This window comes from Adiantum capillus-veneris, chromosome 3 (genome assembly GCF_014529385.1).
Source record: "Adiantum capillus-veneris isolate H3 chromosome 3, ASM1452938v2, whole genome shotgun sequence".
In the NCBI taxonomy this organism is placed as follows: domain Eukaryota; kingdom Viridiplantae; phylum Streptophyta; class Polypodiopsida; order Polypodiales; family Pteridaceae; genus Adiantum; species Adiantum capillus-veneris.
The window spans coordinates 85,092,759-85,106,313 of record NC_140933.1 but is presented as its reverse complement, the minus strand read 5'-3'; positions in this window follow the sequence as shown (position 1 = coordinate 85,106,313).

Sequence of the window (13,555 nt, the reverse complement as noted above, 5' to 3'; positions counted from 1 at the left end):
TCATGTTTGAAAAAGAAGAAGGTCGGCACCCAGTTTCTAAGTCGCTTGGCGACTTTTGTGTTTCTTCTTGCGGAGGAGCCTGAAAGATCTGAGGTGAGTTTGCCTCATTTGCACCTTGGGGGTGTCGTCAAGGACACAAAGGAGCCCATTACAGCGCCCTAGGATGCAAGCAAAGAGGGCAATATTCTTGCCCTAACCTACCCAGGAGGTGTCATGGATGCCGCCAAATCCATGGGTGATGAGGGTGCAGAAGCATCCTTTAAGCCCGCTGCAAATGCGCCGGAGGAGACATTAACTCCGGAGGTTTTTTTTGAACACCTCTCCCCAATTGTGATAGATGGGAAGGAATATTTGTTTTTACATGATCTTGAAAAGACTTTTGACATCCGCATGGATGAGTGTCTGTCCATCCTCTGTGCCACTGTAGAGTCCTCTGCCATTGACCCCTCTTCCAATCCTTTGGATCGAATCCTCCTTCCCCTTGGAGAGAGTGTGGTAGATACAGTGGAGTTGGCAATGGTGGCGGTGACACGTGCACCGCACTCATTTGTGTCGGAGGATGAGTTTGTAGCTACATGCGCATTGCTTGAAGCCCAACGCACTCCTATGCATGTTCATATAGATGAACTTGAGAGTGTCGCTATGGCTCCCAATTCATCTATTTCTCTTGACAGCAAAGGCATAAACGATGAAGACGACGAAAAACAAGAGGTATTAATTGATTTTTGTTTTGTGATTACGTTAATTTTCATTGTTGCATTCTGAAATCTTATTTACCTATTGATTTCTTTGTAGAATGTTGTGGAGCTGGATGAGCATGCAGGTCGGGGAGGAGATGGTAGGCGCCAAGCTTTTGGATGGTAGTCATCTCTTGCGCATTACCTTGGCAAGCTCTCCTAGGACGGCTTTGCGATAATCCACAAGGAGTACACTCGTGGTCAATTTTGGGTGTCAATGATGAAAGCAATGAGCCGCATCCTATGCCTGTCAACCATCTCTCAAGCCTCCCAAGTTATATATTTTGTAAATAAATCTCTGGCCAGTGCTGCATTTGCGACACACATTCGTGGTCGTGTGCTTTGTAACGTGGCCTTAAGCCAAGCTGCAGGTCTAAGCAATGTGGAACAAATTGCTTGGGATGTGCTGCACAAACAGCTTCCTTGCACCCAAGAGCGCCGAGAAAACATTGCTCGCCATATCTTAGATGGCTCAAACAGTCAATAGATACATAAATCTTGTAATTAACTCCTTCAAATATGTAATGAGATATATCACATCTTTGTACTTTGTTATTTCAAAATTCGAATGGAAATTGATTTTAACTGGTACTTTTCAACTTCTATATTGAGTTTATTGTATGATAGATAGTATATGATTGGTTCTATCTTGTGATACACTTGTGTAATTCTCTGAATCAAAATATAGAGTTTTTTTCAGTCCAATCTCCATCAATAAAAACATAATAACATTGTATTCTTATAATTTTGGTATAAATAAGCTTTAATTAGGCTGTCTAGAGGCCTGCCGCAAAGGCACGCGAGAAGTCAGAAGTAACATTTACTTCTGACTTCTCGCGCGCCTTTACGGCAGGCCTCTAGACAGCCTAATTAAAGCTTATTTATACCAAAATTATAAGAATACAATGTTATTTTGGTTATTCAATCAACCAAACTTGGTTGACAGTTCTTTTATCCACATCTCTCTCTCTCTCTTTTCCTCTCTCTAGTTAGCTTTACTTATCACTTAAAACAAATGTACACGACTCGTTATATTTGAAAAAGCCACGACTCGTTATATTTCAAAAAGATATCTTTACATTGGCAAAATTGCCTAAAAGTCAAATTCAATCTCTTTGTCCTCTGATTCGACGCGCAAGAGCTAAATCTTTGGGCATTATTGTCACCCGTTTTTGCATGAATAGCACACAAGTTGGTTTCTTCAAAAATCGAAATTAGATGATATTCTGCCGCTTCTTGCAGAGCTTCTACGGCGATACCTTGAACTCGAAACGCCATTCGATAACTTTGCATGATCTCTTTTACCAAACGTGCGAATGGTGCCTTGCGTATGAGAAGGTCTAAAGTTTTTTGATAGTGACGAATCTCTTGCAATGCCTTTGGAATGCGTCGCTTCACAGCAGGAGCCCGTTGTTGAGGGATGGTAGAATCTAGGACATGGGCCTTGCGAGGGTGAACCTTGAAAAACTTTTTCTTTTTACGAGAGGGCTTGCAAGGGGGAGCTTGCGCATCTTCAAGGCCACCATGTGCTCCGACTGGCTCTTCAACTCCACCCTGCGCTCCAACTGGCTCGTCTGCTACATCCTCAAAATCCTCTTCATTTAGTAACCCATGATCACCTCTAGGCTGATCTGACAGAAAAGCGCCGAAGCCACGTGGCAATGTCTTCCAGGCCGGAACTCGATGATTGCTTGGGATCTTCTGTCCGCTCCATGGTGGGCTTTGTGCTTCGTTGTCCGTTTCGGTTTCTTCTTGCGTGAAGGTTGTCCATCTTGTTGCTCTTCACCTGACCATTCTCTCTCCATCTCTTCTATGAGCTCTTTTTCGTGTATCCAAGGTGGTTTTTGAGCACCTTGGACGGTTGAGTGAGGGTGAGCAAAAAAAGGTTGATCTTTTCTTGCTATTTTCTTTGTGCATGCCATGGTGTAAGAAGGGGCAAGATTGAAAATGAGACTCCTTCTTCACTAAAAGCCCTCTATTTAAAAAAAAAAGGTCACTTCACACTTGACCAGGCCACTTTAAAAAACTCTTAATATCATCAAAATATAAAAAACATAAAATAGATAAATGGAGAAGTATTATATGCAACTCAACAAAAACATCTACAAACATAAACATTACATTGCATAGCATCATTTGTTTTACATGTTGGGTAACCAACGTTTGCCCACTCTATGGCGATTTTCACGCCACCTAGCATGATTAAGGGGTTCGGTGGAGTTTCTCCATTTCTCTTTAGCAGTAAGTCGAGATTGTCTCCTAACCTCCTTGGCAAGACTTGACTTTCGCGCTCGCTCTATGGCATGACATCTCCCCAAAGAACAACAAAAGAACCAATCAAACATCTCCTTCATGTAGTTGGATCTCGTAGTTCCACCACCGTGACGTGTATTTTTAAAGTAAACACCTTTGGCTCGATAATGTGATTTTTCCATTCCTTGAGTGCTCCACATGTCTAATGAACCATATTTTGACATAAAGAATGCTCCATGCGCATACAAAATATGCTGCATCAAGAAAAAATGCTTAGATCAAATAAACATTTATGTATAGCATCAAAATTTGAACTGAACAAAGTAACTTACCATGTAGTGTGTGATATTGCTCTCTCCCCACGCTTGCACAAATGCTTTAGTGAAATTCGAAATGTGATCTTTGAACAAATTTTGTTGCTCGCTCGTGGTTTGGGGTTTCCACATGATTTGAAGCACTAACTCCAAGTGGTGCCACACTTGCCTACGCAGATTTACAAGCACGGGATTTGAATCTTGATCGGTCATACACTTGCAAAGAGCTTTCCATAGCTCCCATGGAGCATCCTCTTCACCCCTCTCCTTTCGCATCTCTGGTTTCTTGAAAAACCTACGTGCTTTCACACCATTCATAGATACTTTTTGTGGCACTTCATGCATATTATCCACCTCACCGATGATAGAAACATTGCCACCATGACATCCAATCGAATTTAGAATTGTTTCAACTATTCCAATGGCTTCCAAGGATCTGGAAAGTGGTTTCATTGTGAAAGCGTACTCTATGTGAAGCTTTAACAAGCGATCAAATATACGCATAAAGGCATGCAAAGTGCAAAAGTGTACATTTGTAAGTGGAAAATTGATAATGGGATGCCATGTTTTATGTTTTGTCGATCGATTGGGGACCTCCATGATAGGACACTTCAACACCGAGCACACCCAATCCCTTGCATCATCATCCATTGACCATGTTTCCTGACTTCCCTTGACATTTTTCTTTGAAGACGTGGAGCCACGAGTACTCTCCTTGTATCCTCGTACACAATATGGACAAGGAAGAAGTGATGAAGCACCTTGTTTACACCCAAGTATACATTTGATTGTTTTTAGATCACCTCCTAAGTGCCACTCAACATCAAATGTACCTACTCCATCTACTTCTAGCTTTTCTCCCTCTAGTTGTGCCTTAATAACCTCTGTGATCCATAGGATCATAGAGAAGACCCATGCCAACACCTCATGAGGCTCCTTCGGAACTTCAAAAGCTCCTAACCACCATATTTCTTTTTCCGATTGTACACTACATGATGGTTTCTAAGAATGATCACCGATAACATCAACTTTTGCAAAAAACATTTCCTCATTCATGAGTGTCACACTCATACGTTCCAATCTCCATCCTTTGACAATTTGACATTCATCTAGCTTAGGAATAAATATGAGCTTCTCTCCAAGTACTAAAACAACACAAGAATTGAATTGTTATACTAAATGATATTCAATTCAAATAAAAAACGACATTACAACTTGTATTACCTTGTGGAGACAAAGCATAAAATTTAACCATAGCTCGTTGTAGTCGTTTCAAGTAAAAAAAAAAAATTGTTGAATTGATGATAACTAAAAGACTTTGTCCCATTAGGAATAGTATTGCCTCCCTTTATATTACCACGTGACTTGGCACTTGTGGAAGAGTACACCATGGATCCTTCAATGTGTTCGTATTCGCCAAGGGATTCCTGAACGAGATCATTGTTTGCTTTTTTTGCAAGTCGGACCCTATGTGGAATAGTAAATAAATTCTCGGTGATGCCTTGCTCTCGTAATGCATCTTTCATCAATCCATGAAGTGCATGGTATGCATTTGTGCTGATCCCAACCTCATCACAAGCTCTCTGGACATCATCCTCAGACACAAGGTTAGAGATCTTTTTTAGGATCTCCTTTGTGATGGCATCTTTCATGTGTTTGTTCTTTTCACAACCTATGATGTAAAGTATATCTTCCTTTGAGATGCATCCCAGGAGAAGGTTGCAACGGTCCTCTTGTCTAAAACTTCCACACACATCTTGTATACATGTCCTATTTCAAAAGGTGAACCGAGTTACAAATTGATGAAAATTATTTGAGAGTTACAAACACTGTGAATTTAAAAAAATACCTGGTTGCCGTGATCCGCTTCTTACGTGCCCCTCCATTAGATGTTAAGTTTTCAATGGAAGAGAAATCCCTCTTACGCTCACGCATGCCAAATGGAGTGGCTTTTAGGTGCATCATTGCAATCTGTAGCTTAGTTACCTCTGTTTCTGTAGCTTTCATCTCCTCTTTAAGATCTTTGAGTTGTTTCTTTGTGGAATGTAGTTGTTGTTGGAGATTTGTGGAATGATTGTGTAACACTTGACATTGTTGTCAGAAATATACCGACGCACCTGCATGATTGGAGTCCAATCTCTTACAATACCCAAGAAGACCACATTCTCCTTCTCCCACATATTTGATTAAGCTTGGGAGTGTACGTAATGTCGGATGACAGCCCACGAGCGGATCTTTTGGATACAACCCTCCATCAAGCCACAAGTCAACATTGGTTTCTCCTCGAAACCGTCGTACGGATGCCGGTTGAGATGCTTTCTCGTCATTTTTTTGTGGGAGCAAATTCGATCGGTAGACGCAGACTGACATTAGTTGACCTAGTAGATGACGGCGCAGGTGATTCATTGGTTATGTCGCGAAGAGACATGGTCAAAAGTTATGATGGGAAAAAAATTTGATAAGATATACTTTTTGGGATAAACAGACAATTTTTAGGATAAAAATACTTAAAAATATATTTTTTCATATATAGGTTCAATTTTTGAGCTCAAAGGAGAGATTCAATTTTTAGGCTTTATTAGATGGACATTTTGATGATGTGGCATTGCCTATTTATTCTTGGAGTTAATGTAGAGAGGGACCCAAGGAATTTTAGATTTGGAGCTTATAAAAGATAGATTCTTCTAAAAAAATACTGTTATATATATATATATATATATATATATATATAGGGACCTTCTGAAAGCTTAAAAGATCCATTTTGAAGATTTTATAAAAAATCCATTTTTTGGGAGTAAATTGATGCACGAATTGAAAAGTGGCTTTTGTCATAACTACTTACTCTCTTTGTTTGGTGATAGGTAGAGAGAGAATGGTTCTTCTCTCTACCTTTACTCCTCTCTCTCTTTTTACTCCCCTCTCTCTCCTACTTTATCCCCCCTATTCCTCCTACTTTACCACCCTCATTCCCTACTTTCCCCCCCTCCCCTATCAAGAGAGAAGTTAGAGAGAGAGCTACAAAAGTAGCCCTATTTATTATCTTTGTTCCCTCCATCCCCTACAAAATTAGCTTTAATCCCTTAAAATTAGGGATCCTTACATGGCCCCAAGGGGGTCCAATTTTTTCCTAATGAGGAATTGCTTCAAGCTACCTTCGATTTACAGGTTTTGGAAGACATGGTGCTTAGTTTTCTAGAGTTTACTAGGAAATAAACTAAAACTACCAAAGGTTTCATTGAGCGAATGGAGTTTGCTTGCCTTCTTGCTGACAAGCAAGACCTAGTGTTGGTGTTGCGAATCTTCTACTTCTATTTGAATGGAGATGCTAGGGAATGGTTGGAAGGCTACAAAAAGGATCAACAATCAGCCCAACCTCCTCAAGTTCTGACTTATGAAATGGTAAGACATGCTTTTCTTACACATTTTCAACATGTGGAAGACCCACAAAACGTATGGCGGTCTATTCAAGGCTTGGTACAGGGTGAAGGCCAGACTATAGAACACTTTGTGAAGACATTCGATGCATTATGGACAAAGTGGTGTACATCTTTGGGGGGTGAAATTCCTCCATCCATATTGAAGAATGATAGGTTCTTTGCAAGCTTCAGGAGTAGTTTACGCTTGAAGGTGGAGCTTAAGCAACCAAGGACCTTTGAGGAGGTAGTTGAAATTGCAAAGAATAAAGAATGGAAAGTAGAGCCTCTTCATCAACTTGGAATCAATGTTGAGTCAAAGGTTGACGTGAACGTTGTAGAGAAACCAAGGGTCCTCATAAGGGAGCCAGGTTATGATCAACAAGCTTCTCATGATGTGAATGCTTTTTGCAAAGAGATGCAAGAGGTTGTAGGTCTTATGAAGAATCTTAGTGTGCATATGATGGGAGGTGGAAGAGGTCAAAGCTATGGATATGGTCGTGGCTATGGAAGAAATGAGGGGTTACAGGTGGTAGAGGAAGAGGCATGGCTGGAAGAGGGAATATATTTCAGTGTTATAATTGTGGTGAATGGGGTCATAATTGTGGTGAATGGGGTCATAAAAGCCCTCAATGTGATAAGACAAAAAGAATGAGTGGTGACATGTTTCCTCTTCCTTCACAAATTGCTTCTTGAGCTCAAGATTATGGTATTGAGATTAAAGGGGAAGCAGGGCCAAGCCGTTTGACAACTGAAGAGAAGGGAAAAACAAAGGTGGTAAGCATAATTTTTTTGGACAAGAAAGAGTATTATTTGAGAGCTATGGTCATGCCTATAGGTAAGAGGGTTACAAGAAATCATGTCAGGAGTGATGTAAGTCCCAGCCATGAAAGAGGGAAACAAGTTGAAACACGTACAAGTAAAGAGAAGAAGTAGAGAAAACCCAAGCAACATTACAATGCATGCAACTTTCCTTTGGGAGAAGGGCAACCAAATTATAGTCCAAGGGCCGATTTGGTGAGTAGAAAGTCTGATGTTACCTTTTGTCAACTCATGAAGGTGTGTCCTAAGTTAAAGAGGCAATGGAAGTATGTAGTCAACCCCATGAAGAAGGAGCCTGCAAGGGGTCTGTGGGAGTCATGTCTTTGAATGAGCTACCTGATATATGCCCTAGTATGGATGCATGGCATAAGAGGAAGTGCATTGGAGAGGCTTATATTGATGGAGGTGCACAGGTATTCGTCATTACTCACGCTTGTGTATCAAAATTGGGACTCAACATGGTGAAGAATTTAGGGTTTTTCATAAAGCTTGCCAGCCAATCAAGAGTGAAGTGCTTTGGAGTTATAAAGGACTTGGAGGTGTATGTATTTGATGTTAAAGTGCTTTGTCATGTTATGCTCGTGGGTATTGATGCTTTCCCTCTCATCCTTGGAAGACCATGGTTGCAGGCAACCAAAGCTATATAGGATTGGAGACATGGTACCATCACTCTCTACAATAGAAAGGATGATAAGAAGAGGTTTTACATGGCTAGAAAGAAATCTTTGGATGCTTATTTTGATGAGAAAAGTGATGAAGAAGAGTATTAAAATGAGGAAGAAAACAATGGGGATGATGGCAGTGAGGTGGAAGATAACAGCGATAGTGATCTAGATGTTTCCTCCTTATTTCTTGTAGAAGAGCATGATGAGAAACAATGATTTCTTGGCCTTATGGATAATGAGCATATCTCTGGTCCTTATGAGCAAATTAAAGAGTTGGTGCAACCCAAACTTCAACCTAATGTCAAACGAGAATCGATACAAGGTATGTTGTCTCCCGACCTGGCTTGTCATGAGAAGGGTGAGTACCTACATATGATACAACAATTTCCCAAAAGGCTAGTATAATACTATGCAGAGCAAAGGGGTGCCCCATCGTCCCCCCCCCCCTCTCTCTTTGCGTCTGCTGGTTCACCTCCCGGCTAGCCGCGTCTCCTCAACTTCATGCCACATGATTTTGATGTTACATTCGCTTCACCGTCTGCAACTCTGTGCAAAACGCCCAGCCAATCACTACCTTGCAAGGCCGCTTGCATCATTGAGCATCGTTGAAGTTACCGCATGTTCAAGAGCAGTGAAAGATGGGCAGGTTCAAGCACATTCAAGAGGGCATGGATGTAAATGGGAGGAGCCGAGACCTCATCTTGAAGAGTTATGGATCAGGAACGAGACCTCACCTCCAGGAGGGGGGGGGGGGGGGGGAGAGAGAGAGAGAGAGAGAGAGAGAGAGAGAGAGAGAGAGAGAGAGAGAGAGAGAGAGAGAGAGAGAGAGAGAGAGAGAAGTTGTCCGCAGGCATAGAGAGCGCAGTGTTGGATTGCCCACAGGTAGAGAGAGAGAGAGAGAGAGAGAGAGAGAGAGAGAGAGAGAGAGAGAGAGAGAGAGAGGGAGAGAGAGAGCAGTTGTCCGCAGGCATAAAGAGCGCAATGTTGGATTGCCCACAGGTAGAGAGAGAGAGAGAGAGAGAGAGAGAGAGAGAGAGAGAGAGAGAGAGAAGATGAAGAAGAAGAGAGTTTTAACATTGTAGAAAACTATCCCAAGAGAATCTTTCAATGGAATCTATGAAAGTGGTCGTTATTTTTGCTCTTTGAAGGGGTTTCTCTCTCTCCTCCAAGAGTGCATTAATTTTCTTGAGAGGCTCGTTTTTGCAAGGGAGGTAGAGGTTTTACTCTTCTTTGTTTGGAGGGTGGTTTACATACTAGTGCTCTCAATCACCCTCACATTCATGCATCGGTTCATGCTCTCAATTGTTCTCTTTACTACTGAAGTAAGTAGTCTCCTTGACAATCAAACATATACATGCTATCGTCTAATCAGAAAATGTGTCCCCAATTCTTATCTCTATAATCACTTGGCACTCATTAGGCATCAAGCACTGGACATGGTCAAATGGTTGCAAATCCAATTGAATACTTAACAGTAGTATGTGTCCATGGGGTGCACATGAGCTTGCATAAATCAGTGTCCACAAGCTCTCTCTCTCTCTCTCTCTCTCTCTCTCTCTCTCTCTCTCTCTCTCTCTCTCTCTCTCTCTCACACACACACACACACACACACACACACACATACACTTACTCTTGGTTGACTTATGGCCAGACATCACCTCACTAAAAGGATGCACTTCACTTAATGCTATCCCTAGCATGGTTTACCAAGGTGGTTTGGTCCCTCACTTAAACTTGTACCTATTTTAGTTAGAATTTGTTGTGAAAATATTATCTCTATTGGATTGAGCTTTGCAGGAGGAAACAACTGACTATGATAGTATTTGGGATGCTTACTTCTTCCGGTGTTTTTTGGGATGCCTTTTAAATTGGGCCGGCCTTTGCACATTAAGCTACTTTTTGTGGCCAACCTCTACATTCTTAGTTGGTACTCAGGTTGATACCTATCTTGGAAGTTAATAGGCTTGCATGTAGCATCCTTAGGCTTGGAACACTTGGTGGATCTTCTTCTCACTGTGCTTATCTCCCGGGGGATTCACCATGGAAAACTTACCGTACCACGTAAGTGCAGGGGAGGGGGGGTTTTTTACAAGTTACAGAAGTGTATAAGTTAGGGATAGGCCCCCAGTAATTTATCTCCGAAGCTTAAAAATAATGGAAGGGGTATCATATTTATGTTGGGGGGGGGAGTGAAAAAAGGGAAACATGAGAGAAAGTTTTTGTGTTTCAAAATCGTGGCTTCCCAAAAGATTCTTCCCGTGAACTTGTGAGTCAATAGCTACAAAGATACATGCAAGAACTAACACTGCTTTGTGTATAGTTTATTTTTTGAGTTTGTATAGATGCAAATTTACATGGAGAACCTAGCAAAACTTTATAACCATGGTTTCTGAGTAGTTTAGATGGGTCAAAATTGGACCCGAATTGGACGATAGAGTGCAGGCTGATCGCATACATAGACTATGGGTTTTGATGAATCTTAGCAGACTCTTATGATACTTATTGATATGACTGACATTCCTAACTTTCTTGGACTGGTGCAAATGGGATAAAGAGGAATTTTGATTAGGTGAAGTAAGGCAATCTATTTGGATGGTTCTTTTTGGGTGGTTTGTTCAAAAAATACACACGAACAGTTATATGTTTGCAACTTGAGAACTTTTATACGAGGTCTACTGAAAAGTGGCGTATAAAGTGGTCTTTGATTTAAAAAATTGGCTTGATCTTTCTCAATAAATGATGATTATTTAGGTCTTGTACTTTTTGATACTTGACTTTGGCTCTATTGTTGATGGCATACTGAGGCTTTTTTGATAAACACTGGCTGATGGTGTTTTAGAGCTGGCTAGGTATATGACTTGAGCTAATGCGGCTGACTATTTGGTTATGGGTTTCAAGAGACTGGGAGTAGTCTAGGATTTTTGCATTACCAGGGAGTCTCTACTGGCTCTTTGGCATAAAGACCAGGTCTTTGAGTTTAAGGTTTTTTTCTTTGATGGGTTTGGCATCATGATATTTTTTATTCTATACTGAATACTAAAAATATTGTGCTAACTGTTCTCCCTTTATGTTTTCTTAGCTAGCAAAACTAGGCATATTATATGGCTTTGTCTGTCTAATGCTCTGGCTTTCTACTTTCCGTAATAAGAGACTTGCCCAAGGTCACATCAACATAATGAGGTTTTGATGATCTGTGCTCTGCTTACTTAAACATAATTAATATAGATGGCCCCTCTATTAAAACACATTGAAGCATGTTATCCAAATTCATGTTTTTCCTGGGAGAGTTGTCCTTAACTGGCTGACTGGCTAGTTTTATTTTTGGATGATATTTTCATATGGCTGTTATGCTTTGGTGATCCGGGTTACCTTCTTGATAAGGGGATGTCCTGTGGTGATCCATTTTTTGGTCTATTTGTTGGTGTTTTCTTGTTATGCATATTTTAACCAAATATAATGATTAATAACACATTAGTAGATAGTTTTTCATACAGGGGATTACACCTTTTAAATTGTCTAAAAACTTTGGGGATTCTTGATAAGGTCGTGCTGTTTATTTTGAGTAGAAATGTATACAAAACATGGAATGACTTGTCTGATGGTTATAAACTGATGGTATATGACTTTGGCTGTCTAAAATTGACCTTTTGAAAAAAACCTCCACTAGCAATGAACTTTTTGGAAGTATATTAAGTCAAACTTACTTTTTTAGCATATAAGGAAACTTTAAACTACGGAGTATTTTTGGTACTTACATTATGGAAAGTTGCCTACTCTAGTTCTATTTTGAGTGTGACATGGATTACAACCGATAGCTTCGTTGACACCTACCATTCGAAGCCAAGTCTAACATGTGTTGTCTTTTCTACATGGATGCAGGTGAGAATGTTATCCTCGCTTACAGTGGCTTAGGGTAGTTGTTGTCCAACTTTGATGATTACGGGGGACTCAAATTTTTTATTACATTGATATCCTTGTATTATTTCATTCGGATGATGTCTGCATCCTTATTATATTGTACAAAGATGAATTCAATACTGAGTCATTTTTTGTGCAAATCACCTTCCAGATGTCTAGGGTTAGCTGTCCTTTGAACTTGTAGTTCTTTTGTGGATATCTATTTATCTTAATACAACAACAACACACACACACACACACACATTTTACCACCTGTTGGTAAATTTTTTTTAAAGTATCAAATTAAACTTTCAAAGCTTATTTCACACTTGCTGGTACACACATTTTCACACACACACATTCCACCACTTGTTGATGGCCTTTTTAAGCATCAGATTAAGGTGTATTATGCCATTGCTTGTCGACACTCTACGTTCTATTTAAGGGGACCTACAACTTTTTAAACATGGGATAGGACCCTTAGAAAGCTATGATGGTTACAAGGCGTGAGTAATCTAATTACTTATTACAGTCATTTACCATGCCATGAGGCGCTTGGTTTAACGTAGTATGCCAGATGACATCGCGAGCGGCTACTCTTCCACATTTCCCCAAGGGAGCTCGATCTACTCAGTTTACACTGCAGGCAATTAGTCATGAGTGAGGGTGGCTATCCTTCTTCTATTTAAAGAGGTGAGGATGCATTTTTCCCCTCACTTAGCTTTGCGTGTGCTTTACCTGCATCAAGAGTGAGGACTGTGTTTTTTCCATCTTTTTTGCATCGAGCATGGAGCTTACAACTCAAACAACTCAGGTTGGTCACTAAGCTTAGCATCAATTATCTCATTACTGTCATTTTTTTTATTAAATGGTAAAGCATTGTTTCATAAAAATACATGTACTTAAAATAGTCGGGATGACTATACTTAGCATGGCATGATATAAATGGTTGGACCTCTGTTTGGTTGGCTCAGTTCCTCGTTCTTCAGCCTGGTAAGGACCACTACAGTGGTCGGATTTGACTAGCATTACATGGTAAAGGTGGTTTCTTTTGGGAGCATTACTAGGGTACTATTATTGGTTTTTTTCGAAGCTGGTCATTATTTAATTGCAGGTACATATATATATATATTTTAAAGGGTTTTTCTATACCCATGATTCACTTTTTTTTTTACTGTTGATAACGACACTTAAGCAAAAATCTGGAAATTTTTTGCGGCATAATCAGTCGCGCAGCCTGATGAAATAAAACCACCGTGTGGTGGGCCTTGACAAAATATGGCACTTCTGAGGATTAATGTTCCTTGATGCTTAAAACAGGTATAATCCATCATATGGGTTGGCTAAGTCTATATGGTAAGGGCTGGATAGCCGCTACTGCTTACTGTGGTGCAACATTGTACATGGATTGGGGACTAGCTGATTGGCTTGTGGCATACTAGCTATAACTTATT